The sequence below is a fragment of the Anas acuta genome, chromosome 2 (genome assembly GCF_963932015.1).
Source record: "Anas acuta chromosome 2, bAnaAcu1.1, whole genome shotgun sequence".
Classification (NCBI taxonomy): domain Eukaryota; kingdom Metazoa; phylum Chordata; class Aves; order Anseriformes; family Anatidae; genus Anas; species Anas acuta.
Genome location: NC_088980.1, coordinates 107,633,098 through 107,653,490, shown reverse-complemented (window position 1 = coordinate 107,653,490; position 20,393 = coordinate 107,633,098). Strand labels below are relative to the sequence as shown.

Genomic DNA, 20,393 nt, shown 5'->3' with positions numbered 1-20,393 from the left:
GGGAAAAGGGTGCTTCTTTCAGATGTTGCAATGAAGTGAATTGTAGCTTTATCAAATTAGGAGGTCTGCTTTGTACTATACACTGAGAAGGTCTTCTGAGTTCACATTAGGTCTAGAAACTGCATCATCCTCAGGAGCTGGCTTGCTTGTAAAAGACATTTAATACTTTTCTGGGGAAAAAAATAGATAGATAAATAAATAAATAGATGGATGGCAGAACTCAGGGCCACCAATTCCAACTAGTGACATTATTTCTACAGGACTCCTGGTTTACCCCCAGGGCCCCGCAATTTTCCTGGTCAGATTTAAGCAGGAGAATGATGGATTAGTGTGAGTGGTCATTATTGAACAGAGAGAGGTCTGCTGTGCAGGCAAGAGTAGGACATCATTGTTGCATAAAGAAAGCTCAGGGATGGAAGAAGAGGCTGATCAGCCTCTTGCTGACAACAACAACAAAAAAAAAAAAAAAAAAAAAAAGTGAGAGAGAGATTTAAAGAAGAAATCAGTTTAGATTAGGAGAAAGTGTGGAAAAGCACCTGTGGATATTGAGTCCTGCAAATTAAACTCAAAGGCATTTCTTTGCTGAACCTGAATTCCATGTTTTTCAGGCATATAGAAGAGTATAAACAGATCTGAACACCACTCTGTCACAGTGTGTAGCTGGAGGGCTTGGGAACATGCAGATGCTGCAGTAAGAGAGGCTGGGAGACTAATTCTTTTAGTTAGTTAGTTAGTTAGTTAGTTAAGGATGCTAAGCATCTAGGTAAGAAGTTGAAGTGTGTTAGTTTCCGAACTAGAAATTGTAGAAACTATAAAAGGACTCAAAGCAAAGGCAATTTGCCTGGAAGCATGTGGAAGTGAGCAAATGGCAATTTGCACACGCTTAATGAGGTTAATTTGTAACTTACACCATATTCCTGTGTACCTTCCTGCTGTATATGTGCTGGTGTGCAGCTCCAGAGAGCAAGCACATTTGTACGGGAATAATTAAAAGAGATCCATGTGTATGTGACCCATACAGACATTCTTGGCAAGATCACCTGCTCCTAGAATCATGTTCCTGCTAGTAGAATGCAGCTCTGATTTCAATTTGACAAACTTTTCACTGCTTTTTAATAACAAATGACAGATTATCTGTACGTGAGACAATGCTATACATGAAGTACATGGCTAAGATGTCACACATATTGAAGGAAAATTGTTGTCAAAGCAAATGAGCATTTGAATGAAACAATGATAAGAATAATGTAATTAAATTCATTTTCCTACCACTGATTTTATCACCCCATTTTCCACACTATTCCTTCTAGCCACATACTTTGTTTCATTCCAAATTTACTTATTAAGAAACAGTGACTAACATTTGCTATAGACAATGCTGAAGATCAGGGTCCTGGAATTGTTGGAATAAGGTTTAATTCATCTGATGAAGTAGGAAAGAAGAGAGGGAGCAGTTGATATAAAATGGAAAAGCCCATGAACACAGCTGGGTAAAGAACTGGGGTTGAGGAGACAGATGATCAAAAGGACTTGGAAAAAAAATAAAGGAAGGGAAAATGAAAAAGACACAACAAGGATGAAAGCGAAAGAAGGAAAAAGGATAAGAAGGGGGAGAATGAAAAGGAGCCTGTTAATGGTAGCTGGAGATAAAAGAGGAGAGGGAGGATAAAGCATAAAATGAGACTGAATTTAATTATGCATACTTTTCTTTAAATGGCCATCTAGCCTCGAGCCCCGTGTGCCAAGCGCCTGTTTCAGTTTGATTGGTAGAACAAGCAAGTTGCGTGTCACAGCTGAAAAATTTAGCAACTGTGGTATACTGAAAAGCATCCATGGTTTTCAGAGATGGACTGGGCAGGATTGATGTTGGGGACCAGGCTGCTGAAGGAGCAGAGGGCTTCTTTCCCCTCCCCAGGGAGTGGAGCCATACCCTTGGCTATTTTGCTCATCAATGGCCCCCTTGTCAGGGGTTCAGCACATGATCTGCAGCCTCACAGGACCAAGGTGGTCGGAGGACCACCTTGAATATTTAGTGAAGCTCGGGGTACATGTCTGATGGCAGTGCTTTGCCAAACTACAGCTGCAGCCCTTCCTACTATGCCTCTGCCTCCAGCAGCATCCTTTGCTCTCTGCTGTGCTTGTGGCAGCATCATTCCTCCCCCTCTCTCTACAGGAGGCACGAAGAGGGGAACCGAGGAAACATTCTCCAGTCAGAACCAGGCTGTTTTCTTTAGGACTTTGTTATTACTGTGCAGCATATTTACATAATCAGAGGAGTGGGGCGAGAGTTAGGAATAAGGCCTTCGCTGTTTGGAATTTTTAGGATTGGGGTCTGGCTGTTACTTAACCTAAGTATGAAGGCTTTTTAACAGTTGTGTTTTTAAAACCTTGCGTGCTGAATTTGATAAGCCCTGAACATCACACATTCTTAGATGAAGAGATCTGCCTTTCTCCTCTTGGAGTGGTATGCAGGCACTTAAAAGGAGCTCCATGCACTCCTGAAGGAATAGCTGATCAGGGAGGAAACCACTGCCATGCTAAGAGAGGACTGACCTCTCCATCTGAGGCCCTTTCTGGGAGCAAACCTCAAAAGAGCCTCCATGAGATGCACCTTCTTTTTGTCCTAAATATTCTCAGGTCAGAGCCTAAAAATAGTTTATTTTCTCCTGTTCTGCTCTCTCAGAGACAAAACACCATTGTCAGAAATGTTGAAAGGAGTACTCTAGAGTCAAGATGACTCACAGCATTGAACTACTCTTCATGATAGGGATAATAAGATTTTACATTTTGAGGCCTGTTTTCCAGTTCAATCAGCATCAACAGTCTTTGTACCTGTTTTTCTCAATATCTTTGGTACTGTTACAGACCATTATATTTTTTTTTTATATTTTGTGGGTATCTTGGTGTCTAGTGTTACCGTGTAAATAACGTGCATAGAAATGTGCAAAACATTTCATTTTTCCAGGTACGTATAAATTATAACAGTACTAAGCCATCTGCCAAATAGTGAAGTCATGGCATATCCTAGCCTCTGGACCCTTCTGCCTCAAACCAAGGTGTGATGTAACACCATTTCTGCCTACCCAAACTTGCTTCATTTTGAAAGGAAAAGCACACAGAAGAAGCTGGTGGATGACACTGGCCAGGACTCATAGGACAGTCCAAGAGGATGCACGTACTCATGACACCAGAAATTTAGTCATAACCTTAAGACTGATCTCCATCTTTTTCTCCAAAAGGCCACCTTTCATAAGGCTATATTAACTTTATTCAAGGCTGTAAATCCATAGCTATATTAACTCTGCTTTTTCATTAGCTTTCTTTCCCCTTTGCCCTTTCATCTCATTTTTCTCTCTCTTTTCTCTCTCTTTTCTTCATTTCTTGTAGCTGTTATTCTGTGTCCTCTAAGAAAAGGTTTCTGAAAACTTCCTAATATTTTCTAAATGAGCTCAACTTCATTTGGCATAGAACTCAAGTGCCATCAGCCCACTGCTGACATTTTTAACACAATTTCAGATTCATCTCCTCTGAACCTCTGTTCAACACACTTGCAAGGTTAGAGTTTAAAGGGTGACCTTAATGAGATATTCACATTCTGTTAGTTCACAATTTGTACATTACTACCATTAGACAGTGAGTTTCTTATGTTTTAGGCCTAAGAGAAAAAATAAGGAACGACAAATAAGGAACTTGCCTATTGTTGTGAACATCAAGACATATATAATATTTTATTTTTCTGTACTTTTGAGGTAGTATTTTAATTTACCCAAGTTTTTGCTTCATTAATATTCCCCTGCATAGGTATATATAAGATTTAGCATGTACCTCACCTCTTTTGATGTATATTTTGGACAAATAAATGAGGAAAAAAATCCATTTTAACCACCAAAGAGATCGTTTGAGTTCCTTAAGCTATTGCAAAAATAATTAGCATATGAATTTGGTCTTCTTTTCCCACAATTGAGAACAAAACTAGCAGTGGAACAATGATCACAGGGTATCCACCAATTGGTTCGGTGTACTGACCAAATAATTTTCACTTTATTTTAAAATAACATGAAGATGAAAAAAAAAAAAAAGAAAAAAAAAAGGACAAAATGTGTCTCTTCTCCTCTCCTCTCCTCTCCTCTCCTCTCCTCTCCTCTCCTCTCCTCTCCTCTCCTCTCCTCTCCTCTCCTCTCCTCTTCTTTCTTCCTCCCTTCCCTCCTTCCCCTTCCTTTTCCCCTTCCTCTCTCTCCTAAATAACATTTCAGTATTCCAGGCAAAATGTTAAAAAAAAAGCTACCAGAGATTTAGGGAGTTTGCTTTTATTCTAGAAAATGTTGAAAGCAGACATTTCAACAATTCATTAATTTTCCCAAGAAAACAATCTGCTTCATAAACAGACTATGTTTAACTAAAAATTGTTTTGGTGTTCAGTTCCTTCCAACAGCTTCCATGCTTGTAAAATTGGCATGGCTACAATATTGTATTTTTAAGATCATAAATACATATTGTTCTTCTTAAGGCAGGAGAGGAGAAAATTGTTCTTTCTACTTCAGTCATTAAAATAATGTTCAAAGTGATTCACACATTTCAAATTCAGATTTCTGGGTTTTTGTATTTGTTTCATAGGAATTGGAAAACAAGCCTTAATAGAAGAATGCAGAATCTCAATGTGACAAAGGAGTAAAGACCTGTCACTGAATCATATTGTATGGTGAGAGAAAATGGTAAAAGTGTTGTATGGGGAAGAAAGAAATCACTACTGTGGAAATAAAATGTAGGGTGCCTTATTGCCCCAAATCTACAGCTACAGCTAATGCTTACTCTGATTGCAAAGGCATATACTGAGACAAGCAGTGATCTGTGTTACCATTCTGTGGTAAGCAAACGGAAGAAGAAATCAAGGGCTATTCAGGGCCTACAAAAGCTTGCCTGGAAGTTGATCTCACTAATGTGTTTTGGAGAAGAATTAAGATAATATCTGCCATTTCCAGGTATATTAAATAATTAAAAAGCTGTTTGGGTTTTACTCTGTTACTTTTAAAATGATGCTTGGGTCTTGAATGGAATAAAACATCATAGAAATTTATTTTTTTAAATAAGTTACATTTAGTATAGGAGATGGAGATGTTTCATTCCTTGTTCTCCTCCTAACTGCTTAGGATCACTTGCTTAGTTGGCTTCTACACCAGCCATCATGCATGGAGTGCAAGCAAGGCTGCTATCAGTCAAGCAAGCATGCACAAAGGTTAGCCTCAGCTTCTGTGTGTTAAGTAATAACACGGAAGTTATTGCCCTTCAAATTATTAAGACTGATTCAGCCCTCACTGTGACCCAGTTTTCTGAGAAATTATGATTAGGGATTAAGGTGAGGGGTGAGAAAAAATGTAGAACTATGTCCATTCAGAAACTACTCTGAACATGAGAAGGATGTTTTGAATTCCCAAGTTCTGCAAATTCTGTTTGCAATATCAATAAAAAAAGGAAACTTCTCATATACTTTTTAATGGGGTATTATTTGTAAGTAGAGAGAAAGAAATGCTTCTGGTGAGTTATGAATGCCAGCTATCTGCTCAATTGGTAGACCTTTTTGGCTCCTGGATGTGACTTTAACTCAACTGCTTCATATTTCTTTGCTGACTCAGTTCTGGAGCATGCCAAATTTCAGTAACAGGCAGCCAAATAATTTATCTGACTTTTCCATTCTTTTCATATTTAGAAAAAAATCCTCCTGTCTATATAGTGACAATCTGCTTAAAAAGTGGAAGCAATGAATTTAGATAGAAGTTTTTTGGTTATAACTGGAAAAGAACAATAAATAATTACATGGAGCAATTGCTTTGTAAAATTGATGTAACTAGACACATTTAAAATTGTACACAACTTTTATATGGTAAATCATTTAGCAGGTTCTTTCATTTACTGCATCCAGTCTCCTACCCAAGTCTCTCCTTCCCAGATAAGCTTTCAAGAATAATAAATACCTCCTTAAGGGGATATGCTTTAAAGCAAATAACCACTGCCAAATAATTTATCATATGTAACCACTGGTCTCCATCCTTAATTACTAGCATTTCATTCTGCTGCTTGTTTAACAGAAGTTAAACCTAATGCCTATTCTCTGTATAGGTATTTTTTCAAGAGCTTCTTTTCATCATGTATTCAGAGTTTGAACCAGGCTGTTCCTTTTTTTTTTGTGAAGAAAAGCATTTCTGTGGGACTTTGCCTATGGGACCCTGTAGCAGAGAGAATCCTATTTAATTCTTGGCATGAATCATGTAAAAGAAGTCCTTGTTTGATTCAGGTTCAATAAACAATAGTTGGAAGTTGTTTGCATAGGGTAAGCTCTATGCTTAACTTCTGTGTAGTTTGGGTTTTGCCTGCTGTTCAATATTTACTGCACGATCTTGTTTATTTCTTTAATTTATTTAATGCAGCAAGATCTGGATGCTATTTTTCCGGGAACTGAAACAGTTAGAATGAATAGTCTGTCTCTTTGTGGTTTCATTGAACTTTTTTTTCAAGGTCATAACAATTTACTAGGGCATGACTGACTGTAAGAAACAAGTTACCAAGAATTCATTCCACTTTTCAAATGATTTGGCTCTAAAAAAGGGGGAGGAAAAGAACAATGCATTGTCACTGTGTTAATGGGAATCTAGTTTATTTCACTAAGGTTACTGAATTTTGTTCTCATCAAACAGATGCAACTCATCTGATAGAGTGGACTTGCATCAGTGAGTGCCTTCCAGCTTTTGCTGTTTATTAGGAAGGAAGTTTTAAATAGAGATGATAGTTTGGAAATTTATTTTAAATCAGCTTTGATTACACGAACTATGAGATTTGCTCCTTTACTTGAAGTTTATTCTCTTAAAGTCAAACACCCTTTTAGAGTCAGGGAATATAAAATGAACAAGCATGGTTCTGAGTATTTTCATTGCACTGATGGGTTTAGCTAGTGTTAACAGCTAAGATGCTGAGAGGTGGACTTTATAATGATCTGAGCAATATACATGACTGAAGTTTGATACAGGACCCAGGGTCAGAGCTATATATAGGATCTGGGAAGACTCTGACTGCCAGCTCATCCAGCTGAGAAGAAATAGGAAAGACCATTCTGCTTTTCCCTAGGCTTTTTGTATCTTGACTTGATGTAAGTGAGACAGCACAGTGTTCAGAGAGACAGTGATTGACCTCAGCTACTGCCCACAAGTACACAAATGCAGAACAAGAACTGCAGCATCAAGAGGCATCTCTAAGCTTCGAAGTCTCCTGGGGCTTCTGTTCTGCTACAGCTTGTTCAGTGATCTAAACGTGCAGTCTAGCTTGTGTAATTGCAAGTTTGTTCTGTTCACGATCACAAAAGGACTATTGATTACCCATGTGCTACTAGATACAGATCCAGGCTCCACAATTCCCCAAGCAGTATACCTGTGCAGGTGTTTTTCACCTATTTTGCAGTCCATATGTAGGTTCACATTTTCGTAAGTGCAAGGACTCAACTTCCAAGATCCCACTACATTCATATTTTAAAAGGACTAGGCAGAAGGCTTCTCTTTCATGTAGAGATGGCAATGTAGCCCATGTTCTCAGTGGCTTGCACCAGGAATTGGGAGGTTTGAAATGTTGCCTGGTGCCTATCATAGAGTTTTAGAGGAGGAACGCACCTCTTGGATTTTCCTCTGAAGCAGCATGATCTATAATCAGATAATGAAATGTTTTTGTAAATCAGGACTAGTGTATTTCACTCAAAGTATATTATAAGAGGAAGCGATTTGAAAACTAGCTACGCCATAATGAACATGCTTTATGTTCAAAGCAGGAAGAGTAGGGCTGCATTTCAATGAGCACTGAAGTTAGGCTAATGGATTGCTTCTCCAGAAGTAGATATTTCAGAAAAATAAACCAGTAGTTTTGTTACTTTTTAAGCAAAACTGTTTTGACAATACTTTTTTGTTTGTTTGTTTGTTTTGTTTGATTGTTTTTCATATAAATATAGAAAAAGGCAGTGCAAAGGAATATATTAGAATTGAAGCAGTAGCATGTTTTAGTACCTACGGATGTATGAATTAATTTTCATTTGTTTCTCTTGCTCTACCTTTCCTTAAGTAGCTTGAGGATGTATCAGAAGCAGTTATTCCATATTTCCTCATCTGTTCTCCATATTTCCTCATCTGTTCTCACCAACAAATCCTATAACAACTATAGTTTTCTGCAACTGTAATGATTAAATACATTTACTGGCTGTGCTCACAAAGAATTGAAGTAAGTCCAGTATCTGTCTTTTCCTTATCAGAATTCACATACTGCAGATATTACTTTCAGAAAATAAATCACTATGTTCCCAAATAAAAGATTAAAAATGTGTTAAAAAGTTTATTAAAATAAAAAACAAAACTGAAAGAAAAGTATGAATTGTGTTTTGATTTGTTTTGTTTTCTTAGACTGTAGGGAAGACATTATCCACAAAATCATAAGAAATAGAAGAAATAGAGCCAATATAACCTAGATTTATTCCTAGCAGAAGACTATGTTAGGAAATTACAAGATAATCAAATCTCCACTATAAACAAATAGGAACATTCTATGCACATTTTTCTATAGAACCAGGGGGCAATATCGACATCATAAGGTTTTACTGGGAAAATGAAAGTAAACCTCTGGAGGACTAGTAGAATTCAATGCTAACTGCTATGAACAGTGAAAGTTTTCTTTAGAGAGAAAAAACTGTGAAAAATTATGATTAGCTCTTTCCAAATGTGAGTATGAAAAAATAAAATAAACACAGAACGCAGAAGGATGTAGTGTGGTGGTAGGAGGTTGTCTCAGATTTCTTGAATGACTTACTGTCTGATTTTCAAAAACTGACAGAAATTAGCAGAGAATTGGTACTCAACATTGCCCACCTTTGTTTACTGCTTATTTTTATAGCTACTTCCTCTACTTTCTTAAGTAGAAGAATTTATACCCTTCTAGCATTTATAGATTCAGTTTTTTTCTTTCCCATTATTCATTCTTCAGAGACTCTGAAAATCCAAGAGGCATTGTAGGCAGTCGCGCAGTCTGAGCATTGTATCAGGCTACAACAGTCATATAGAATGTTTTTTGGAGCACTACCTGAAACTTGCAACTTCTTGGACTACAGACAGAGCTTTTTTGTCTCCTGTCTGCAATATAAAGGTATTTATACCATACAGGTGCCTAACATTGGCATTGCAGCTGTTGTCCATTGACTGTGCAGGGAGCCAGTGTCTAGCAACCTTGACTATTTATTGGATAGCTTGAATTGCACATTGCTCTGTTGAACGCTGGTGCCCAAAGTAAAGCTGTAGGTAAAATACAACTATTACTTCAAGGGTGCCCTCTCTCCCAGCATACCAAGACTGCAGTTCAGATAGCTCCTTCTGATGGTGGAGTCAGTAATCAACATCTGCAGCAAAGGAGGGAGCATTTATGGTCGATGACCCTGTTGTTAATTGATCCAAGATCTAGTTTGCTGACCTTCAGGCATACACAGAACTTGTCCACTTATTTTGACTTTCACCCTATAGTGGCTGTGCCAAAATTTTGCTGGAGGCAAATTTTGAGGAAAATTTCTTAGAGCTGACGCTTATTGACATTTTCTGTGAAATACCACACAAACAAGGTTTGATAGACACATTTTTATAGATCTTGAATTAAAACAAAATCTCACACTTAAAAACACAGTATGATATTTGTTATCCTATCCTACTAAGCAGAGTCATGTGTATTAATTACATGCATTTGGATTTGGAGTTATGGGCACAATGTTCTGTCAAAGTCCTGCCACGTTAACTGGTGTTCAACCACCTGTGCAGACAAGTTCTGAATGGTCTAAAGAGGCATTCACACCAGTACAGAGCACATTGAGGAGAGCAGTCAAGCCTGTGTATATTAGACATATTGCCAGACAGTGATTCAGGTCATCTGCAGCTAAAAATACACAGCATGAATCTCTTGCTGGAGGTCTTAAAAATATTCAGTCTTAAGCTGTAAATTAGTTTTTTTCCAAAGGGCCTTTTCCATCACCAGTTCACAGTTCAGAAAAGAATTGCCTTTACATACAAGTACAGGTAGCAACACTGAAAAGCAGCAGCAGAAGTATGAATGGCTAAAGCCAATCCCCTTGGCTCATGTGAGATCAAAAATTCTTGCTGTGTTATCAAACCTGAAACCTTCATCTCAATCATATAAGGAAATCAAAAGTCATTTGAATGACGTGAAGACTTCTTCAAATGCTTAATTTCTATCAAAATGCCTAATATTAAGACACATTTTATCTTTTTTCTGTTGTGTTTCTGATTTGGCCATGCTTGCAAGATCATCCAAAACCAGATAATCTATAACTTAATGATTAAATCAGATCTCAACCTAAAGTTAATGGCAAAATTCTAATGAATATATGTAAGAGGACATCACTCTTTAAAGATTATGTAAGCTGGTATTAAAAGACGTTGATCCCAGTAGAGAACCTTCTTGGACCTTGCTCCTTAGAAAATGCCAAGGCCTTTGAAATCTCAACCATTTACCTTTCGCATCCTCAATGTTCTTTATTTATTTTATTTTATTTTATTTTATTTTATTTTATTTTATTTTATTTTATTTTATTTTATTCTCTCCTATATTTGAAAAGATCATGACACAATAATCTATCATGCCTAAATTTGCCTACCGGTTTGTGAAAATCCAAATATGTTAAATCTGCTGGCTCCCTTTTCTATCTATACCAACAGTTATTTCATTAAGTACTATGATTTGTCTGAGACGATTTACCTTTCACAAAACCACGATGACTCATGCTTATTAAACTGTTCTCTTCCAAACTGAACGAATATTTAAGATAGCCAAAAATAGCATCTCAAAAGTTCTGCTGATATTGGCTCAGGCTTTGACACACTTAAACAGTCTGCAAAGTATCTGCTTTCACTAATTTCCAGATGGGATTTCTTTTTCAGAATATGCTATTATTAAGCTTGCCTAAAGGTGGCAGAAACTGTCTAATGGCTATTTTTCTTAAGATTTAAATATGGTGTTAATCACTACAACGTCTGAAAATGATCTATTTATGATCTCGGTAACTTTTCCTTCTTTTCAGCTAGTAAGACGTTTTCAAGTGCTTATTCATGGTATTTTAAAGCTCTAGATATCTGAGACGTATTATTTTTTTGTTCACAAAGAAAAGGCATTAGAGATACTTTTCTACTTAACTATGGAAGCGAGAGAGCAGCTTTAAAGCCCAGGGAAGACTAGCTGTAATAAACTATTTGAAACACTTTGAAGAGTATTTATTTTACCATCTCTCTTGATGAGTAGAAAATGCACCTGCTTTTAAAACTACATTACTATCCTAAGCAGTCCTCTTTTTTAAACCTGCTGTTCCTTTGTATTATTTGTTATTATTATTTTGCTTGTCACACACATTTCATATGTCTTTTCCCAGTTAGTGAAAGGTTAGTAATGCTTGTGGAATCAGTGCAAGACTTATCACGGTTGTTGTTTAGGCCTTTTTATACAGTGTTTGCTTCTTCCCCTTTTGTATTTAATAAGTTAAGGACTCCTATTTAGTGCAGGCAAATTTATGTAAGCTGTAAAAGAATAAGAAGACAAAGCTAGAGTGGAAAGTGAGCCAGCATATGCTAGTCTCCAAGACAATGAAAATTAATGGCTTATGAAAGAAAGAAGTAATGTCAGAAGAATGAATCAGAGAATCAGGAGAACAAAAACAAAGAGCAGGAAGGCGAGGAGACCACAGTACAAATGAGATCTTAATGTTATGAATTAATTTTTGTTTGTCCCTACATGCTGTACTGTTCTAATGATAAATTTGCCAAAAATCTGGAGTTGTCTCCAAGACCCTGATAAGCATCTCTAATTTGTGCACTGAAACATAAAAGAGCCAGTCACTGGCACACACAAAGACTGGAGGCTTCCACTTGAAGTGAATTTCTCATATTTACGAATGCATCTTCTAAAAAACAAAATTCACTCCATTAATTTCCTTGTCAACATCACTCAGTAATTCATTGAATTTAACTAGGAAACCCAACAGCATTTCCCATTTCCTCCTCCCCCAGCATTCTCAGGGCATTTTTTCCTGTGCAAATCATTACTATAGAAACAATCTTTCCTAAAGTATTTCAGTTTCAGAAAGCAATGCTATATTAAAGCCATTCTGCTTATAGAACATTTAGTTTCTTATTGAGAATGTCTCATGAAATACTCCATGACAATAAATGTCTTCAAGAAACAATTTCCCCAAATACAAATGAAATGAGCATTTACTGCTGTGGCAGTATTATCACAGTTCCATAACACCCAAGAAGGTCATGTAAACTTTCATATTACCCATTTCATGTTTCATCTAGCTCTATAAGTATGTGCACGTAAATTTGATATGGTGTAGAAATACAGGCTTGGGAAGATTTATGTCGTATAATTGCTTTCAGAGTGATCAAGCACCATCTTAAAATGAGGTAGAGGTTTCACCTGAGTTCCCACAGAACCTAGTTGTTAGAAAACTTCCTTAGAATTAGAAATGCAGTTTACACTCTGATTTTATCCAGGGTTAGATTTCTTGCTCTTAGGCAAGTTCAGTGCTACAGTTTAAGAAATTCTCTTCTCACCCTGGTACATCAACTTACAATGAAGTTACAGACAGCAACAAGATCCATGCAGTCATTGGCTAACTGATGCACGCCCCACCTTCTACTCTTCCTTTGTAAGAAGAGATCTCCTTTCACAGGGCATTTTCAAATTTTACTGACTTCCTAGAGCCTCTTAATCCACCTCTCTTTCATTCTTTGTTGATACCTCTACATTCCTGCCTGTCATCCCCCTTCAACAAATCTCTACCTCCCTTACCTGTTTCCTCTTCTGTCACACCAACACTTTCAATACCTATCTGCCCATTCACTTTCTTCCCCACCTGCCATCACAATATTAGTCTTCAAGCAGCATCAGGCGGCTTGTTCCTCAGCTTAATTAAAGGTCACCCTTGAACTTCACAGGAAATATCTGTATTTGGGACCCCAGGACACTAGCTGTGCTTGGAACACTGAGAGGATTTTTTGAAATGATTTGGTGCATTAATTCTGCTCGTGTTAAGACTTACAAAGTGTCTGCCAGAATCAGTAGAAAACATCCCCCTTCCCCTCCAGAAAAAAAAAAAAAAAAAAAAAAAAAAAGATATTGCTTTTCATTAGATATAACGAGCTTACAATAAAGCACGTGGAACAGGAAAAAAATAACTGTATGTATATTTTTTGCTATTTGAAAATAAATTTTAAAGAACAAGTAATTGCTGTGATTCTGTTTTCATGAGCTAAACTTAGTTTTGCACCAGTGGCTCACAAACCTCTCTGCCAAGTAAGATGTTCTGAGAATTAAGGAGGAAGGAAAGAAGTCTGTGGTTTGGGAGGAGAGGCAAATCCATTCTCTCTCGGAGGCATCCGAGAAATAAAAGATCCACCATCTTCTCTTCAAAACAACTCTCCAGCTGGATCAGTTCTAAGTGTCACACATTCCAAATGTGTGTCATGTATTTGGAGAGAAGTGCTTTCATGTCTTGAGTCCTCCCGAATCATCTCTCCCAGCAGTGGATCCAGGACTGCCTTCCCCGCCCCGGCAGGCTGAGAGCAGCCCAGCCTGGGTTTGCATTGCCCCAGCTGACTGATGACAACTGTACAGCCAGGGGAAATTCTGCCTGCAACAGAGACCTCAGCGGAAAATCCTGTCCAGCACGGAGCATCACAAACAGCAAATTAAGAGATGCTTACAGATACAGTATCTGCGAGCCAGAGAGAGGAAATTGTAATAATCACTCATTGTGTTTGAGTAATAGTTTGTACTGTGAAAAAGCTCAGCATGAATATGGTATATAACTATGTTGCAGCAGGCCTGTCATTTGCTGAGTGGGAAGGAAAGAGTTTATCCTCTCATTTGAGTTTCTCCTTGTAAATTCATGTCAATAGCAAACAAAAGCTCACAGTACAATAATCAGCTCTCAGTGCCCCCACCCTCCACCAGATTTTAAACAGGAGATTCCCCAGAGCATCACACAGTTTGATCAGAGTGGTTTGTTAAAATGTGGGCTCTGCTTTTGCGATGCTCAAAAGCAAACACTGCTGTGCAGGTACGGACGTGGTTTATAAGGTGCAGATATTCCACTGGGCATGGCAGTCCTTGGAAAGAAGGGGTCTTGCACAGCTAGGGGAAAACTCAGGACAGCCCTGAGTCCCACGTGGGGACTGATTACCTGCTCACAAGTGGAAGGGATGTGGAGTGGTTTCCAATGAAGTACAAGCAGCTGACACTGTCCTGCACTTCAGGCAGAGAACTAGAGATGGCAGCTCAGGAAGTCTGCCTCCATTGGAGCAAGGTCTCGTTTGCTTTCATCTTTCATGTAGATTTTATAGAATAAGACAAATTGAAGAAAAAAATGCAGCAATTGGAAGCTCCAGATATAGTTTATATTAAAAAAGCTCTTTCCTATTATGTGAGCAAAGCTTGTGCTAGATTTCAATTGATGAAGAGTATATGAGCTGTCTGTGACAGGTCCAACATTCTCATCTGGAAAAACTTTTAGATTTTATTCCTTTATTTGGCTTGAAACTGTCTTTTTTTTTTTTTTGTCTCTTTTTTTTTTTTCTTTTCTTTTGTTAAATCTTTAACTGAGGTCTGGGCCACAGCATAAGTAAAAGGCAACATGCTGGCTAGAGGCCATCATTTTACATTTTAGAAGAGGGATTTGGAGTGAAAACAGATGAAAGCTATGGGGGCCCTGGTCAGATGGCAGTCAAAAGATCTGCAGGAGCCAGAAGGAACAGAGTCCAACATATTTGAATCCTGGCTCAGAAGAAATCAATGATCAGCTGAAATTGCGGATGATGCAAGGAAAAAGAAAAAGAAAAGAAAGAAAAAAAACATTCCTTGAGGTATTGCTTCAGCACTTTGTATAGTGAATAATGGAAAAATACCAGCAAGAGGAGATTTTCATAATTCTGGTGTCAAGAAATTCTGTGAAGTGTTCACATTAACTACTGTCACTCCAGTGATATTTCTATAATGAATAGAAGTCACAGAGGTGCAGGAAGCAAATGATGGCTCAGAACAAACAAGACCTGGAAAACTAGACAAGAACAGACATGTAACTAAAGAGTAGTATAGAAATCCAGTCTTTGTTCAGCACAAAGTGGGAATTAAAGAAGCATTTGAGGGAGGAGCAGATTGTCATATACTGGATGAAGTAACCCATCAAAGAGGAAGAATTTGAGGAGGGCCCTGTTAGAGAAGATGCCAGTGGAGGTCATGGTTTTCCTGGAAGCTTATAACTCAGTTGACATACAGCAAGTCCAAACTTGAGTTCTGAAGCTCCCCATGCTCATGTTTAGGAAAGTTGTGGAGGTCACAAATTGCAAAGGAACATTTTATTTTCACTGCAAAATCTTTAAGAGGTGCAGCCAACCAGTACAGGAAACATTTGCAAGGAACAATGAAATGCTGGGAGAGTATCTGGAAAGACACAAAACCCAAACTAACAGTTTTTGTGCTTTGAAATTATGCAGAAAAACACTTCTGAGCAACTTGATTAGAATGGTCTAAGTGAGGAAAAAATAATTACAAGAAATGTTTTACTTTTCTTTTACAACTAAAAACTCAAGTGATCATGAGACATGTCGAACATTGCACTGGTTCTCAGGTGGATTTGCTGATGGTCCTGCCTGGAGAATCCTTCACTCATATTTGTACCTAAACATGGCTTTGTTTGTTAACTGTAGTGTTGTAAATATCTCTATTACTGATTTTACTGGCTGTGCCATTTCAGTCAAATCCTGTTTGCTTTGTTATCCGTGTGTAGTCAGTGGAAGTAGGATATCCTCTTCATGCTCTAGGGCACAGTTTTGCTTTCCTTGCTTAGTACTGTTTTCCATGGCAATTTGTATGACCATGAAAAGCAGATCTGAGCCCCACCATCACTTTTGTGCTCCTCAAAAACACCATGCAATGGACATGACCCAGGAAAATCACCTCTAAGTTCAGCTTTAACTGCAGTACCTAAAAACTACTTTGAGTTTTTTTGTTTGTTTATTTGTTTGTTTGTTTAAAAAGAGGACTTTGTATCACCTAACTATAACTACATACAAAATGAAGTCTGAAATGTTGTAAACAACTCATGCGGGCTTCTCATGTAGTCACTGAGGTGGAAATACCTTCCTCCACTGACCATACATGAGGACCTGGTCCTCCAGGTGTTTCAGTTTTCTTTGATTTGCAGAACTTAGGTATCAACAAGAGGTACACATTGGAGATTTAACTTCTTCAACTAGCCCGTCCTGTTAAGTAAAATGCTTTAAAATAAAAAAGTGTCTAACCTCCCCCCAGTCCTCCATGTTCCTATTGACACCCAATGAATCATACACATGATTTATTTCATAAATGCTGAATCTCCTGCTATGATATAAACATCTTATATAAACTCACCAGGGGGACAAAGAACAGGGGGGTTGAAGGAAGTCAGAGCTGAACATTCATTGTTTCAGAAATTCATCACTAACTAAAAAAAAAATAATAATAATTTAAACAGTTTTCCACATGTGCTATTGTTAAACTTTTTGCATGTCACACAGGAAGAGGTCTTGTGTTGTTGCACCAGGCCCTTGAAAGGAAATGGAGTAGTTCAGCCAGTCACTTTTCTTTTTTCAGTTTCCATCATTGTGTCAAGGTTAAAGTTTGTTTTCCTTAAGGATACTGAGGATACCGGCTGTAAACAAGCACCCACTAACACTGATAGCCTAAAAAAAAAAAAAAAGGGTTTTTTCTTTTCATCTAAAGCATCTGTTAGTTTTAAGATTGAAGTTATAACGCACACTTCAGTCTAGCAGCACTTAGCATTGAATTTAAAGGACATTTCCTTCATTAGAAAATTTCCCCACAAAGAGAAAATACATAATTGACGTCTCTGTAGAGGCATCTTACTTTCAACTGGTGCTTGCATCTGCCATACCCCCCTGCACACACACACACAACAAATGCTCCCCCCACGTTACATGGCTCCATTTATCTCGTCTCCATAAAGAGGAACTAAATAATCTTTATTTGTAGAAACAACGTTTGCTAGCAGAAAATTATGAAATACACATTCACAAATATGTAATCGTTGGCTAAAATTTTTGGAAGTACAAAAACAAATATTGACTGCAGTGTGTTTAGCTTGACAGATTTATACCACTCGCACGTTTTGTAATTAGAAACAAAAGAATTTATATTATTCTAATGCATCTGAGTTACAAAATGTTAAAAAACTATTAATCCTTCTGTCCTTCAGTAGCATTTTCCTCGCATGGAGGTTGCTTTACAAAGCTAAAACTAGCACACAGAATTTCTCTCTCCCTGATTCTCCACCATCATGGGTACAATCGTCCCAGGAAGAAAAGAAAAAAAATCAGGAATATTACATTCTGAAGATCATTGATTGTTAAACCGTATTGCATTCTTTTTCTATCATCTTCTTGCACTGAGCACTTTGAAGACACAAATTGTTATTGCTAGCATTATTGCACCATCTCATGTTTCCAGTGCCTCATAAATTCTGTATATCATCATATCCTGTTCCTATCACTTTTGTCTCATTATCACTGTAAAAGCTGAGAGTATAGCTTACTATTTTGGACTTCATTTTCTTCTTTTTGCTTCCTCAATAATTATTTCCACTACATGAAACACATGTCGGATGAATGACTGATTATTAAATAGCAAATAGTCTTTACAGATACAGCCCAGCCCAGCTTGGGTTGCCCTGGTACAGAGGTACAGTGTTTGGATTTTGTGCCACACTTAGATTCAAAGATCTTTTCCTAAACCATCTCTGCTAGTCTCAGCTGTTGCAAGGAAAAACCTGGGGACAGATAACAGAATGTCCACAGAGAGTGCTGAAGAAAAGATCAGGAGACCAAAGACAGCACTGTAAATAATTCTCACTGTTAACTATTTCAGTGCTAATGAAAAAGGCAGTGGTCAGGAGCATAATGTGAACATCTGCCCATGGCTGAGAGCTTTTCCTTGTAGTGTGGGAGCTCAAATGGACAGGGCTTGGAGCTTCACCTTCTTTTCCCTCCCAACCCAGGTTAAATATTGACTGAGCTGAGCTTAAAGCTGCTTACCATTTGAGAGCCAAGGGCATTATTAATGCAACAGCTCGCAGGGTCCAAAACGTGCTAAGCACTTTACAGAGATGTAGGGCAAGCCAGGCCTCAGTCCTACAAAGCTGATATGTCAGTGTCAACTTGAGAGAGGAAAAACAAATCTGAACCTCCTCCCTCTCCCCCCTTCCCTCCAGGACCCATTTCCATGGGCTGCATTGCCCTTCTGGGCTCTTGGAGAACCAGAACACTCATCCAGCACCAAGAGCTTGAGGGCACTACAATTCCCCTCAGCATCTGAGTTGTGAAAGTACTTCCCCAAACACAGGCAGTTTTGCAAAAGGAATGGGCATTAGTAGCACCCTGTGGGGTTGGTCACCTCTGGTGAGTACAAAACCACTTCAGCCATATCAAGGACCAAACACCTTTCTGGAACCAACTCTTTCAGGGTCTTGCAACAGCCTCTTCAGGTAAAGACTGCTGCACATTTTCTCAAGGGGGATAGGGAAGTGGCAGCCTTCATCACTTACAAATCCATCATTAAAATTTATGTTTTAAAAGAAGAAATATTGCAATAATACGAATGCTATTTTAAAAAGCAGCTTGGTATAGTCTAGTTCCAACTTGTCTGTGAGACACTGGAAAAATCACAGGATTTGCAGAAAACAGGTTTTTCCCTCTCACATTTTCTGTCTCTTTCAATCAATTCAGTGGAAATGACGGCTCAGGATGAACCAGCAAAAAGTTATTCAGTCTAGATCAGAGGTTAACTTTTCAGCTCCTCTCTCTAATCATAAATAAAGTTTGGAAAACATGTTTTGGAAATAGTATTTTGTGAAGTGAACTTCAAGGTAGCTTTTTAGGGTAGTCAGTATTACAAGAACCATTGTGTCATGCATTGTGTAGGAGAGGAGAGAGCTCATGGATAAGGGATTTGAGGAAGCTTATCAGGACTGCTCTTGTTGCATTGTATTTTGCTGCAGCTGAATTCCTGCTCAGTAGCAGTTTACCAGTTGGGTCCTTCACAAATTGAATCTACGGTTTTCTCTTTAAGGGAGAGGAAAGGGGCAAAAATAATAAATCAAAACTAATGAGGTATTCTTTATACTATTGACATCCATTTTTTTTCTTCCTGCGTCACTGTTACATTTGAAGGGAGAAAACAAGGAGCGTTGTTGCATGAGGAAAATGAAGACGGACCACCTGCTGAAAAGAAGGGAAGGAGGAAATCAGAAGGGTGAGTTAGAAATTCCTTGAACTTGTGCAACACCTGTGATTTTTAAACCTGACAACTGCACTGAGACACAGAGGGGAAGTGATCTGATTGGGAGAGTGCTTGCTCCTTCCCAGACTTGCAAGAAAAGCACATCAGGCTGTGCCCAGGCTGTGTGTAACACATGCCCATCTCAACACAGGCGCAGACTGGCAGCAACAGGAGGGAGGAAGGCTCTCACCTGTTTTCCTCCCCTGCTTGTTCTGCCTTCCCTGCAGGGAGAAAATTGACACAACTCTCCCTCTCTCCAAGAGGAACTGCTAGCTCAATATCTAGTCAATTAAAATACTTTCCATATCCTTTTCTAGATGTATCAAAAAAAAAAAAAAAAACATGCTATTTTTTCCCAGGTATTAAAATCATATCACCCTGTTTCTTTTTAATCCCTTCCTTTGTTGCTATGTGATGTTTTTCTCTGTCTCCTTCCCCAATCTCTTCCTTATTCCACTCCCCCCAGTATAACAGAGTGACCAGACTGAGCAAACACTGAAACAGACAATATACAGATTGCATTCAAATGCACCAAAACAACAACAAAAACAAAAAACTGGAAAAAAAAAAAAAAAAAAAAAGAGAGAGAGAGAATAATTGTTAGGTTTCTTTTCCTCCTCTTTAATTGTAGGTGTTATTATAACAATATAGTTAAAATATTTTCAGATGGAGGTGTGATTTTTAAATTGATAATGTCTGTAAGTTCAGACAGTGTTTGAGAAGTTGAAACTCATCAGCTTGTGTGTGCTGGAGCACTAGCACATTAGGCAAAATGAAAAGTGCATGCTTTGAAATGCTGCTGTGAGCTGTGCTCACCCATATCACACATGATTAAGATCACAGACAGCCTTCTTGTAGTTCTGAAGGAAGATAGATCCAGAGTCTGTCACTAGACTGTACTGAACCTAGTGGGACTTGTTGCACTCATTTTATCTCTTCAGTTTTCTTGTATAGCTTCTTCTGATTGTTATCCAGAGATACATCCC

The 20,393-nt window shown here is 38.1% G+C and overlaps 1 long non-coding RNA gene across 1 annotated transcript in view; it reads left to right on the top strand.

Moving 5' to 3' along the window:
- The first annotated feature begins 19,077 nt into the window (after window positions 1–19,077).
- The window catches only part of LOC137850970 (uncharacterized), a 37,956-nt gene continuing 36,640 nt past the window's right edge, over window positions 19,078–20,393 (top strand). Inside the window, exon 1 of the long non-coding RNA XR_011092931.1 lies at window positions 19,078–19,380. This is a non-coding gene — a long non-coding RNA (uncharacterized lncRNA). The remainder of the gene's footprint in view (window positions 19,381–20,393) is intronic.